The sequence below is a fragment of the Aulostomus chinensis genome, chromosome 10 (genome assembly GCF_037954235.1).
Source record: "Aulostomus chinensis isolate RoL2024-O1b breed Wild chromosome 10, RoL_Achi_v1.0, whole genome shotgun sequence".
NCBI lineage: Eukaryota > Metazoa > Chordata > Actinopteri > Syngnathiformes > Aulostomidae > Aulostomus > Aulostomus chinensis.
The window spans coordinates 3,298,385-3,311,955 of NC_141329.1; positions in this window are offsets into that span (position 1 = coordinate 3,298,385).

Consider the following 13,571-nt stretch of genomic DNA (forward strand, 5'->3'; position numbering starts at 1 on the left):
TCAAGGTAAAGAGCTGGTTAAAATTCCACCGTGATCACAAGAAGCAAAAGAGGGAACTCAAGAGGGAAGAAAGCAAAACTAAACAAATACATTTCTGTCACATTTCTGATAGGGGTTCCAAAAGAAAACCACTTGTTCTCCACTCGCACTCAATAGGCTTAAAGAACACACACAGACACACACACACACACACACACACACACACACACACACCACCTGTTTTGGGGTATTTGGGGCGCTACTCAGGCAAGTTGAACAAAGATTTGTCTCATTGGTCTCCCGCACAGACAAGAACGGTTGCAGACGGTTACAGGTCTGTTGGCATAGAGCGCCAAAGCTTTTTTTGGTTTATGATCAGATGTTTGGAATGTGCTTGCGTTTGTGTGTCTGTGTATGTGTGTTTGTGCAGCACATGCCTAAAACAAAGGTGGAAAGAGAGAAAGAGCAAAAGAGAGCGAGAGAGAGAGAGAGAGACACACACAAAGAGAAACGGATGGCAGATAATGAGTCTACTCCTGGCAGATGGCTAATGAGACCAAGGGATGCTCAAGTCCAAAGCCCAGCATCCACACGCACACGCACACGCACACACACACACACGTAATATGAAACATGACGTGACTGTGGAGTGTCTGGGTCTGGGATATGGATTTGAAAGCATGTTTCACACAGAGGTGTTTTAAACACTGCCACACTGATCAATCCCTGCATTCATACCAAAATCAATCTTCCAAGTCAGTTTCTTTCCCTGTTTTCCTTTCTGAAGCTCTCTGACACTCACAAACACATGCACAAACACACCTGTCTACATTCCCAATAGAATTGCTACAGGAAGTCATGAAGCCAACCCCCAGCCAAGTGGAAACAGTCAATATGGCTCGGAAGGTTTTTTTTGTTTTTGTTTTTCTTTCCAAAGAAAACTTGCCTGTTTCCGTCGGCTAATAAATAGATTTTCTTTTCATAGGTATTCTTGTTTGACTCCCGAGTATTTGTACTGCTAATGTGTGATTTGTTTAACAACTGGTCCAGTTTATCTGGGGTGAATGTTACAATGAGGCTGAAACTAATTAAAAACCAGTGAGTAGGACACAAACTCACTCTGGCAGACAAAGGTGTCTTAGTTTACTGAGTCTGCACTTCGAGGACTCAGGATACAATCCAGATAAAACCTTGTATTACTGTCACAGAGGAAGTATGTGGTCACTGTGGCCTGTTTACTGGTAGATTCTCATCAAATGTGGAGTGATAAAACTTAATTTGACTAACGACTGATTAGATTTTGGAATTGATCTGCATCTGGGTCTTATGATGGTCTCTCGTGCCAACCTCAGCACACATAAAAACCAAAGGAATGTAAGATCAGCTACGGTTGCTGCCTCAAAAATCCAGGAACGCAAGTTGGCGTGCGAGCAAGCCTCGAGCAGTTGGGAGTGTTTAGGGAGGGTCGAACTAGTGCTCGTCACAGCCTCGTGGTCACAGGGCCACGTTCACCGGGGCCTCAAGCAGACTCCTCGCTCCTGAGGAGGCGTCTCCAAGCAGACGCAGTTGCTTATTGTTCTGTTGGCTTATATTTCATGCAGCGTGCTGTTTTTCATGCATGCTGATATTGCCTCCATATCAATACCAAAGATGTCCCAGCACCTCCACAGAGGTACGCGCTCTCTGACTGCCCTCTAAAGTTCCTGAATAGGATCATCACGTTCGATTAAATGGGTTCAGCAGCCTCGGGAGTACTTGGCCTCCTCTGCAACTGGGCGTGACGCTGGACATCCACACAACTCTGACCTGGGACTTTTTTGACTCTATACCTATAAGGACTAGAATACTAGAACATCACGCAAAGTCAGAGTTCCAACGCAAAATGGAGGAGCCCACAGAGAAACACATTGTTCATGGTAAAACAAATAACACATTTGATTTCATAGTAAAACTGTGATTAGATGTCTGGATAAAGGATATATTGTCCGAAAATTCATCTGTACCAAAATTATTCGGGAAATGTACAAAGATAAACAACTATGAACATTTATTGACCTTTGTAAGTCATCGGTAGTGTATATATTCATGTGATGAGGTCAGTTAAGGTCATTGAGGGATGCACTCGGGGGAATTTTCAACTTCGAAGTTCTGGGTGCCAGGTTTTCTGCAAGGCAGAGTCGGCTTCCTGTTAGAGAAACTTTTCTGAGTGATCAGAGATGATGAGTTATGAGCGTTAGCAACGTAAGCGACACTCGCAGACGTTCACCCCGACGTGAGGTGATGGAAGAGACCCCGAGTCGTCCTGGTGGAATCTTCACGATTCACGACTCTGAGCTGACCTTTACTCTGGGTCACAGACACAAATGGAGATAAATACAGCAGACAGATAAATGAACTTGCAGAAATATTCTTTGTATTGATCAGCTGACTCTAGGTTGCTGAAGCGATGACTACCTCTCAGATTAAATCCTGCACAGTCCCACTCTCACCTCCTGTATTTGTCTTGTCATCTCCCTGCATTTATTCCCCACCTGTGTCCTCTGCCTCCCACCTCACCTCCTATCCATCCATGATCTGTCCCCCCCCTTCCATCCAAAACACCATTAGTGTGATGTTAGCATCAGTTACACGTAAATACATTGAAGGAGACAGATGGGAATTTGGAGGGCAGCAAAGAGTGAGTGAGAGGTGTTGACAGATTTATATGAGGCAATGTTTCTATCTGCAGAGATTTGTTTTGGACTCGACTGGACTTAGTGGATAAATGACTTGTGGATGAATGGTAGCTGGATGGTAGAGGACACTGAGCGAATAACTGGCTGACAGCGAGATTTGTTTTGAATGTATATGCTGTTTTCATAAGTTTAGAGAAGGCGTGTTTGTGATGAAGCAGAGGTGTGGCTGTTATTTGTGTGTCACTGTGGGCGAGTGTTGGAATCATGCTCATTAGGTGGCGGCACAGCAAAATTCTGGTTAGACTCGAGGCACAAAAAAACCACGTGGTTGAGGTCAGTAAAACATCTTGGACTGAGTCGGTGTTGACTGATTTCCATGCACCAGTGTCTCTGCCTGCAGAGATCCGACTGTTGGCTGTCATCAATCACCACCTCAGCCTGCCAGAACTCAGCTGGTTTTTTGGGGGGGTTCAGCGTTCCTATGCTTTTCGGTGAATTGCCAGCGTTGAGCTGCAATCGCTGCTCCTCTTTGTTTGCTTTACTTCCTGTCTTGTTTCACCATTTTGTGTGACCACTGTGTCTTTTAGTTAATTAGTCTGCCTCCTTCCAGTTGAGTTCATCCATTTAGTTTTGGAACTTTGCTGGGAGTTTGCCTCGGCATCACGCCATCACGAATGCACTTACAAACAATCCTAATGTACTTCCTTTGGCATCGTTCCAAGCCGCTGCCCGAATATTCAACACATTACGTGCCACCATATTGCAATGCAGCGTTAAGAGGCTGTTGTTCCTGTACCTGGATGTATTATACACCGTTTCCCCTTTCAACTAAAATGTTCCTTTTCTATCTCTCAGTCAAACTCAGAGTAAACAGGGACCATGTGTTCTGTTTCACATGCAAAATTGACTTTCCATACTTTAATACATGAATACAACACAAAAACCCATGTGATCACTGTAATCCCACATCCGAACAAATACAGCACGCGCACACACCCACACACACTCAGTCCATTTTATACAAGGGAGACAACAAGGCTGTTCTCAGTCACCTTTCCTCTGAAGATGCTGTTAACAAGGGGCCAGGTTCTAAGTTAATAAGGAGGTGTTATCTGCCTTCAGCCCAGCCAACACACAAAAAAACATTACCTTCCTCTCTGGTGCTCACTCACACTCACACTCTCACACACACACACACACACATGCACACTCGCACATACACAGTAACTGTGTCCCTGAAAATGTCTCTAAGCCGCATAGTTTTGTCAACCTTTCATCTTCAGAATGCATTTCTACCAACCAGAGCAGAGTTGCTCTCCTCACTAAATCTTTGTAAACACAGCGATAGTTTCGATGATTACTCTTAATGCCCCATATAAGTTTAATAAAATTCACACACTCACAGACACACACCAGTATTTTCATAAGTGGCTGTCAAAGTGGCCACCATGGACTCCGCTAGACTCACAAATACCCTACAACAACAAACCGCACAGCAGTGACTCAAGTTCATAAATACACACATGCAAGCGAGAACACACACACACACAGACACACACACACACAAATAGACAGACAGACGCACACAGACAGCGCCCCCATCAGCCCCAGTGGAACACACGATCCACACAGCGTCTGCTTTTAACAAACCACACACCAGTGGCTTTGTTCTGAGCGACTGCTTTAATCTTGAATGTGTTTTGGTTGCTGCTGGCTGCTGCTGTTCGGGCCTCCACATGCCTCACACTCCACTGAGGTCAGTCCAATAACGCCCCTCCCCTGGGCCGGGACACACAAACCACATCAGGCCAATTACACATACTGACACACACAAACTCACACACACATGGACAACACACAGTGATGCATGTGCTGCATACTTGTGCACTCAGCCAGGAAAGTAGAAAGACACTTCCCAATGACACATGTGCGCGCACACACACTCGCACGCACACACACACACACACACACACACACACACACACACACACACAGAGTTGTATTCACACATAATTCTCAATTCATTCTCTAACGCGCCCCCTTTTCAGTTTGCATCAATTAGCAGTGCTTTGTGTAAGCGTTTGCCCTGACCTTTCTTCGTAAAAACGAAGGCATGTCACTGTGACCTGTCTCGCAGCTTTAGTGGGAACTAATGCATTTTTAAGTGCCCAAATACACACGCCGGCTCTTATGAAATACACACATTTTGCTCACATTTCTCTGAGGAGCCTTCTTTAAAAAAACATACGTTGTATATTTGCATATTCAGACTGTCATAATAATCCGAATATGTCAACATGCGAATGCATACACAGAATTTCAGGAGTTACGGGACAAAATTTAAATGTGAACAGCAGAAAAAAGATGTGACACCACAAGAATAAAAGAAAAAAACACTCCTTTGGAGGGAAAGAAAAGCTCATGTTGTGTGGTAGAAGTTGGTTATCGAAGTCTGACTTGACCCAGGACCTCTACAGGTTTGGGTCCATGTTTATATGGTTAGGGTCGGGTCCCATTTTATCACCATGGCCCCAGGTGTGGTGGATCGTGCAGCATGTGGAAGACTCACTGGGATCGAACTGCACCAGCTATTTGGGAGCATCTCAAGTTCCCGGATAAAATGAATTGGTTTTTGTTTCATTGTGGTCAGGAAATTTTCACAGCATTAAGTGAGTAAGTTGGCTAATAAGGAAATTGGTTTACATATGATTGTTTCTGAAGTACAAAAGTAAAGTTCTTATATTGTTTGCATGCACACTTTTCAATCTAATGTATGCGTACATACTTCATGCATGAGGCCAACTGCTCAGGAAAGTAATGGGTCAAAACCGCCGCAGTTTGTGTCCTCGCTTCATCGTACAAACCCACTTCTTATCAGTGAGTGCCGAGTGACGTTCACATTCATTACAGTAGAAAGCAAGTACGAAGAGCCGTGGGTGAGGTAAAGGTAGAGAAAATCAGCGGAGATCACACGGCGGCAGTGAGATCAGAGGTGCTGCTGAGCCAACGCTTCGCAGGTGCTGCTCCTGCAGATGTGGGTTAGCATCCAAACACCTCTATCCAGGTCACACACGCACAAGGACTGAACGATTCCGAATGGAACACAAACAGCCACAAACACGTGTCTGCTCCCACCCACTCAGCTCCCTCACTCAGCAGATCCCTGCGCATCTGTTCAACATGGCTGCCGAGCGATCGGCAGCTGGCAGCTGAAATAAAGTCAGAGTTGTGGAACTGGTAAAGAAGGAAATGGAGACGTTTGTGTCAAATGTGGAAAAGAAAAATCTCCCAAGGCCTTCCAGATATTGCGTACATCAGAGGGGACGGCGACCTTCAAGCCAACCTTGAGCACGAGCGGATATTTGTGTCATATTTATTGTGCGTTTCTCTTATCCGGCGTCTAAATGATAAAGCAGCTAATTAACTTTTATCACCTCTGACAAGATGTTCCAGTAATCACTGTTACCACCGTTTACAGTATTCACCTTGTGAAAGAATACTGCACGTCGAGGCCCGCAACCAGGCAGAGAGAAAGCTCAGATATATCCAAATGAAATCAAAAACGTTCTGGGGGGGGGGTTTGAAAGACGAGAGACAATGTAAAAAAAAAAAAAAAAATGCTGGCGGTGGCTTGCAACTTTGAAAAAAAAAAAAAAAAAAAAAGCTGGCGGGGAAAGAATGAAGGGACGGTCACACATATAGAATGAGAAATGCTGCAAAATGAACCAACACCTCTTCATCTTGACAAAGAGTAATGTAACCTTGAGGCTGACAAATGACTAACCAGCTGGGCACAGTGGCCTCCCTGGAGATTCATGTCCGAGTGTGGTGCTTTACAGCGTATTGGTCATTTGTAGGCATACACCAGGCAAATAAAAATTGCAATGACATGCCCCCACAACCGCCAGTGATTATTTAGAGACGCTCCCCTCAAGTGAAAGTGTTGTTCATTGCCTTTGAAGACAACTATGACCTTTTTTCACACTTTTCTGATCTGATGCCCCGTGGGCAGGATGACAGCGTGACGGTCAGCTGGTCTTGAAGTCACTCATATGACTCCTTCTCCCCTGCTGCCACTCTGGTGTGATTTAGGCACAACACGTACTTAGTCAAAGTTTCTTTTAAATGACCTGGAGTGGGATTTTCCTCTCAGAAACTGTGTCTTACAATTTCTACTTGGCTTGTTATTGGAAAATGTCTGGGAAACAAGAAAAATACTGTTAAATTAAATAAATACACAGATGACTGAACATGTGAACAACGCATTCTTTATCTGTAATTGCTTCCCACCAGATGCAGGAAAACAAAGTGTGGGAAAAACTGATCGATATCTTTGCTTTTCAGTTATAGTATAGTTACCATTTCATTTGAATGTCTGTTTTCTTTACCATTGATTTTAGACCAAATTAACTTCCACGCAATCAACTCTGCATTCACCCAGCCAGCCAACCAATACGCATTACTCTGGATCGATGCAATGTTTTTAAAAATTACTATCTTTTTCATGCAGGCGAGGCTTCTGTAAACATCCACACAGAAGCAGGTGCAGAGAAAAATGACAAAAATCCTAGAAAACAAGTTCACAACAACCCACAAAAGCCTGCACGGCACTCGTGAGTTGGAGCCCTCGGATGGTTGCAAAACAGGACCCGAGAGGCTGAGAGAAACGGAGAAACGCCACTTTCAGTGTTCAGTCGACTTCATTCAACCTGAAGCCACTGGACTGGTCTCAGAAAGGTCGTTCCTGTTACTGACCTCTCAGAGAGCTTCCATAGGTGTTCTAGACTTCATGTCCTTTCATTTGCATCTCTATGTGCTGATACGATGTCAAGGTTTATCATTGCGGGCAGGTGTCATTTGTAACATTTCAGCTGATTCTGAGGTCTTCTAATGGTCACAGTAGCAACTCTCTCTGATCAGGATGCCCTTCCTGACACCGCCCTCTCTATTCATCCTGGCTGGGGACCATCACTAAGACGGCACCGGCTTGTAAATCCACCGCGGCTGGGGAGCTGGCAGCAACTCTGGCTTCAGCCTCTTGCTTAAGGACAATTCAACACAGGGGGTGAGCGGCTGAAGCTCTCCTGGCCACATAAGTCACTTCCTGCCCTTTGCTTTAGCATCCATGCAGTTTCCTGTAGTTCTTGGACTCTTACAGATGTTCCTCCTCAGCCTCCCGTCGCCTCCAGCAATGCCATTTGTCCTCTCCACCATACAGCGAAACAAAAGGAGTTTGCGGGCCGGCTGACTGGCAGTGTCTCAAAAAAATATGTAAAGACGGAAATGATCCACAGCAGGAAGAACAAGAGAGGGGGGGGGGGCATAATCAAATTCTGAGATGGCCAACAGAGGGTTGTGCTGGCAAAGAAACATAAAGAACAACAAAAAAAACAAAACAAACAAAGCCAAAACAGCAAATGACAGCCCTACAGTTTTGTTTTTTTTAAAGGATATTTGTATGGTTATTGTGTATCTTATTTTCATTTGGCCCCCGTGAGGGAATCTTTTAGCTGTTTTTTTTTTTATCATTGTCAACATATGATAAATAGACACAAACAAAACAGAAACATTGTTAACATTCATTATTTACATGAGACAAATAGTGGGAAGAAGCAGGATGAGTGCCGATGCTTGAAGCGGCGGTGGGGTCTATTTCTGCCTGTGTCATTTAGCTCTTATTTATCTTTAGAAGCACAGCAATACAAACTGTCTTTTTTGCACATTTTCTCCTTGTCTGCCTGACTTGACACACACACACACACACACACACACACATCCGTGATGTTGAATGTCAAACTGTCAGGTAGGTATTTTTGGGATGACTGTCAGCTGATCATGTGACCTGGGACTGCCTGATCCAACCCCCTCCTCCGTTCATGAGGCGAGTTCTGAGTTCTTACTTGAGTTGCTGGAGTTGTTCCACATTTGTCAAGAGGGAATGTTTGTGTGGTATCGCCTTCCTTCAAAACTTTATTCCACTCCTTCCCCCCCCCCCCCCCCCCCCTCCATATGAAATCAACCTAAACAAGGAATTTCCAAGTGTTTGATGTGTGTGCTTTTCTGCATCTCCTTTCCATATTAACAGACTCTCTTCTCGGTCCACCCAATGAGCTCCTCCTGAGGGAAAGTACGGTGCTTCAACACCTCACGCTTTCTAAGTTAAAAATAGTGCTCTTCAGCAAACGTAAAGGTTATCCAATTTAAAGTAATTGCTGGAGAAGAGAAATTGATACACCTTTCTTCCAGGAAAATAAATAAATAAGTAATGACAACAAGTCGTCCATGGGGTCTGTTATTGCATTATTCAGCGTGCTGTCCCCTCCATCTGAAACCCTTTCTTTTCTCATATTTTAGCATAAAAATAAACACATCAAAGATTTTTAACTTTTAATTTCGAGAGGCGGAAGAATATGAACCAGAGCAGAGAGAAACAGATGACTACCGCGCTTTTGGAAATGGTTCTCAGGGAAAAAAACAATTTGTGGAACACAAAGAAAGCTGGCACGTATCGTAATGATGATGGATAATCTGGAGATTAAGTTTAAACCTGGAAGACCTTTGCTATCATACTGAGCGTAAAATTAACCCTTACATACCCTTCCTTCTCTCGTACACCCTTTGAGCATGTTTAGGTCTAAGAACCCTGCATAAAACGCACCAGCAGCCTCTCGGACTCTTAGAACTGGATAACCTTTCATGTTTCTGGGAGCATAGAGAAGTGAACTGGGAACAGGGCAGCTCTTGTGACCATGTCAGGTTCCCCCCTGAACTCTTGTACAACGCTCCTATAAGATATATTCACCCACATGGCACATACAGTACAGTCTCAAGGCTTCCTAAGACCACAATTTCCCTCGCTTTGACCTGCTGTGGTGACTCTAAAATCCATTTCAATATGGGTCAAATTTGAAGCAGAACAGCCTCAGTGAACAAAATGTGGTAGCAGCTACACAAAAGCGCAAGATTTTTGAATATTTTCATCTATGCGCAATGTAGGAAAACGGAAAAATCAAATTTCAGGCTAAAAGAAAAACTTTTAGCCTGAAATTTAAGTGCTGTCATAAGTCAGAACTCTGTCAGATTTGACGTGAAGACTACGTGGGGGCTTTCATGCCATTGAAGTCATGATTTGAGTCATCAGAGTTGCAGGGGAGTGTGAATGTACCACATGATGGAGACAGAAGCGAGGAGAACACCTCGTCAACTTGGAGAAAGTGAGGTCCAAAGACATCTTAGAAAATGCCCCCCAAAAAAAGATGAGCAGTCAAATGAAATGGGTGTGAACAGCAGAAATCAAAACACCGACTAGATATGTTGCCAGAAGTGGAGCAGAGTTGCTGCCTCCTTCATTCTGTCGTCTGTGCTCCCTTCTACTTGCACTATTAATCTTGCTTTTTTTCAATCTTGCCTTTATTTTTGCATTTTTTCCGACTATACACACACCGCCGTGATCCCACCTTTCCTCCCTCCTATTCCTCTTATCTCTATTTCTTTCTGCTTGGCTCTCTGTATTCCTTTTCATTTGTGTCTCCCACTCACTAACCTTGTTTTCAACTCTCTTACTCTGGCTCCTGCTCTGTTTTCATCTTTCCCCTCCCTCTGTCAATCATCTTTCTGTCTCTGTGTCTCTCTTTCCTCCCCACTGTTTTACCCACTCCCTCTCGCCTAATGCATTATTCAGGTGTAGATCTTTTTTCTTCCCCTTCCTCTACCAGCTTGAGATTCCTATGCGCGGCCGTCAGAAAGTAAATGGACAGTCCTAGCGTGCTGTTTATCCTGATTTGCTGTCAAACATCTGAGTGATTCCTATTCAGGATGATGGAGTGCGGTTGATGGGATTATGGAGGGCACATGGATGGAAGGAGAAGTGTAGGGTCAGGGAGCCAGAGGACATCTCGTCTTTATCTCTCTCCACCAGATGCCTGTCTTTTGGCTTGTAAGCCTTTTAAACAGGTAGTGCCATCAAGGACCACCATCAAGGAGGTGACAGGAGCACCGAATTTTAAAATAGGCCATGTGAGGGGTCTTCTTCGTCCTTTATCAGGTGGCTTTGTGAAAAGGTTGGAGAAGTCTTCCTTGAATGATTATTTTCTCTCTTGTCTGAGTGTCTTCGAGGGTTTGCAGCTGTCAGTGCGGTGGAGGGCCAGTAGAGACCTGGAATCACCACTACCACTGTGAATATGCCTGCTCTCAAAGCTACACTACACACACACACACACACACACACACACACACACACACACAGTAAGCTTTTGTTAGAGTGCTGTCCAAGGTGCTGACAGCTAAGCTTCTCTATTGGCATTGGCTGTATCACTGAGGCTGGCCATGGTGCTGAAGTGGCAAGGTGCATCATTTTGTGTGTGTGTGTGTGTGTGTGTGTGTGTGTGTGCGCGCGCGCACACACACACACACACACACAAGCAGAAATTTATATCTCCTATACCTACATAATGTACACCGGCATTTGCTTTGGCTATGCACCTGCCCTCCTACACGCAATTACACTCACACATTCGCTTGTGTCACTCATAAACCACAGCTGCATGCACAGCCACATTTCAAATATGATTGTGTCACTTGGATTGCGGTTCTGCATACTTGATTCACATGATCACTTTGTCATCCTGGTACCAATGAGTTTTCCCTACAAGTGCGCCATTAGGTTCCAGCCCAACAAGCACAGAGAAACGCACACAAACCATCTCATTTGGAGTGGAAGTGCTCATACTTCTTGTCACACCAACACTAATACACGAGCCTCCCCCACCAGTTCCCACCCTGCAGCTAATTAATGCCACATACAGCACCGCAGCATTCATTCAGGCCCAAACATGAGTTCACTGGATTCTCATGCTTCATTTGACAAACATCAGGAACATTGGGCAGATGGTAAAACATGATGAGTAATATTGTAAACAAAGGAAAATAGGCTTTCGTGCTGTAAATATGACAGATTTGCCAAATCACGAGTCAAAGACGCACAATACTCATTAAATTCCTATTATTCCGCAAAAATGTGCTGTGTTTGTACACACAGGGACATAAGAAGGTGAAGTGGTAAAACCCATTTATACATATCAAATTATTTGAAATACCTTGCCATCAAATTTAAAAGATGATCACATGTGTACATTTTTCCATGACAGGCAAAAAATAATTCAGGGAGAAAGAGAGAAACATTGAAATGCACCATGTCATTTGCTTCTTAAGGTAATTGTTGGGAATTACAGGCTAAAGCTTTATTGTTCAGAGCTCTGAAGAAGCCTTTTGTAATTACCACCAAATTACTTTTCTTTATTGTAGTGTGATGAATAATCTAATCCCCATACAGACATGATTATATATCTTAAATCAGTACCTCTTGTGGACGTTATTTTAATCTACTAGTCTTAATATCCGTCAAATCAATAATTTTCTCCTCTGATTCAGTTAAACAGGGTTTCTCTCTCTCTTTGTCACTTTCTCCTTGATTCAATCTTGCAGTTTGTCATGTCTTCTCTCACTCTTCCTCTCTTTTTTTCCAGTATTATGCTAACTCGTTTTAAGGCAGGCTCCCGCTGCGCAAAGTAATCCTTCAGTAAAGCTGCACTCTCTTCATGTGTCTGTGGGGCCTGAGATTCGAACAAACCCGTCTATCTCTGCCATGACACCAGCCTCAAGGTTAAACCAGGGTCACGCGCAGGCTACACACACACACACACACACACACACACACACACACACACACTGCTCTGTATTGTGTGTTATTTATTTTGCAATTACCGTGTATGAAAAAAAAGCTTCTGAAAAGGCTTGTATGGAAGGTTTGCGCCGCTCACGACAGTCAACACACGACCATCCACAAGTCCATCAACATATGAAGGTGACCTTTGTTCTGCAATCAAAGTAGTCAGTGACCTCAAACCAACATTCAGTGGTAAATCCCACTATTAAATAAACCCTAAGAGACATCGGACTGGCATACAGGATAATTGAATTCCATTCCATTCAGAGCTGTAACAGGGATTACCCACAATTCCACATTCAAACCGCAAGGTCACAAAATGATTTGGGATTCTTTGCAGAATCCACATCATCTTCACAGGTACATTTAGGAAGCACCGCTCTCGCTGCAGACGGTGGTGGGAAGTATTTCTACTCAAGTTCTGAACTCAGGCAGTGTTGAACTACCTGCTCTATCCTTCAGTGTTTATGTTCCAGGGGCCTTTGTACTTTTACTCCTCTGCGTTTCCAGTGAAATACTGGATGCTTTGCATTTACCTGAGCCCATCAGTCACTAGTTACTTTTAAGCAAAGGATTTTGTGTACAAAACGTGACAAAAGCTGATGAAGATGGTGTTCTTTCAGACTGGAAGGTCAGGTGGCTGAAGGACTGCATGTTCCCAGGGCCCTTCCTGTCATCGGTATCCGACGCCGAGGGTGTTTATGGGATTTCATCGCCTGTTGGAGGTTTGAAAAACACATCCTGAAGGCAAAAGTACATAGAGGCTGAGGTGAGAGAGGCGACACCACTAGCTCACCAGTACATGTTCTGACGTGTCAATGAGTGACTGCTACATCTATTTTTGGATTTATTTGCAGAATGCATGGTGATGACCATATGGGCAACACAGATGAAGAAAGTATAGAGTTTAATGAAATGAAATTAAATTTACGTGATTCAGGAATTGGTTGAGAGACCAGAGGTTGGTCACTTTGACGACGAGTGACTTGCTTGAATAACTCCGGTTACCTAATTTAAGATGACTTGATTCTCACTGCAGTCGCTAAGGTCTTGACTGAGACTTGCAGGTCTTAAGACTCTGAGCATGCGGCGCACTGCCACCTCAGCGCCGGATGAAACGGCATCGAGTGTCATTCTGATTCACAATCTTGATGTGCAAAGGATTTTTTAAATCTTTTGTACTTGTTAACTTC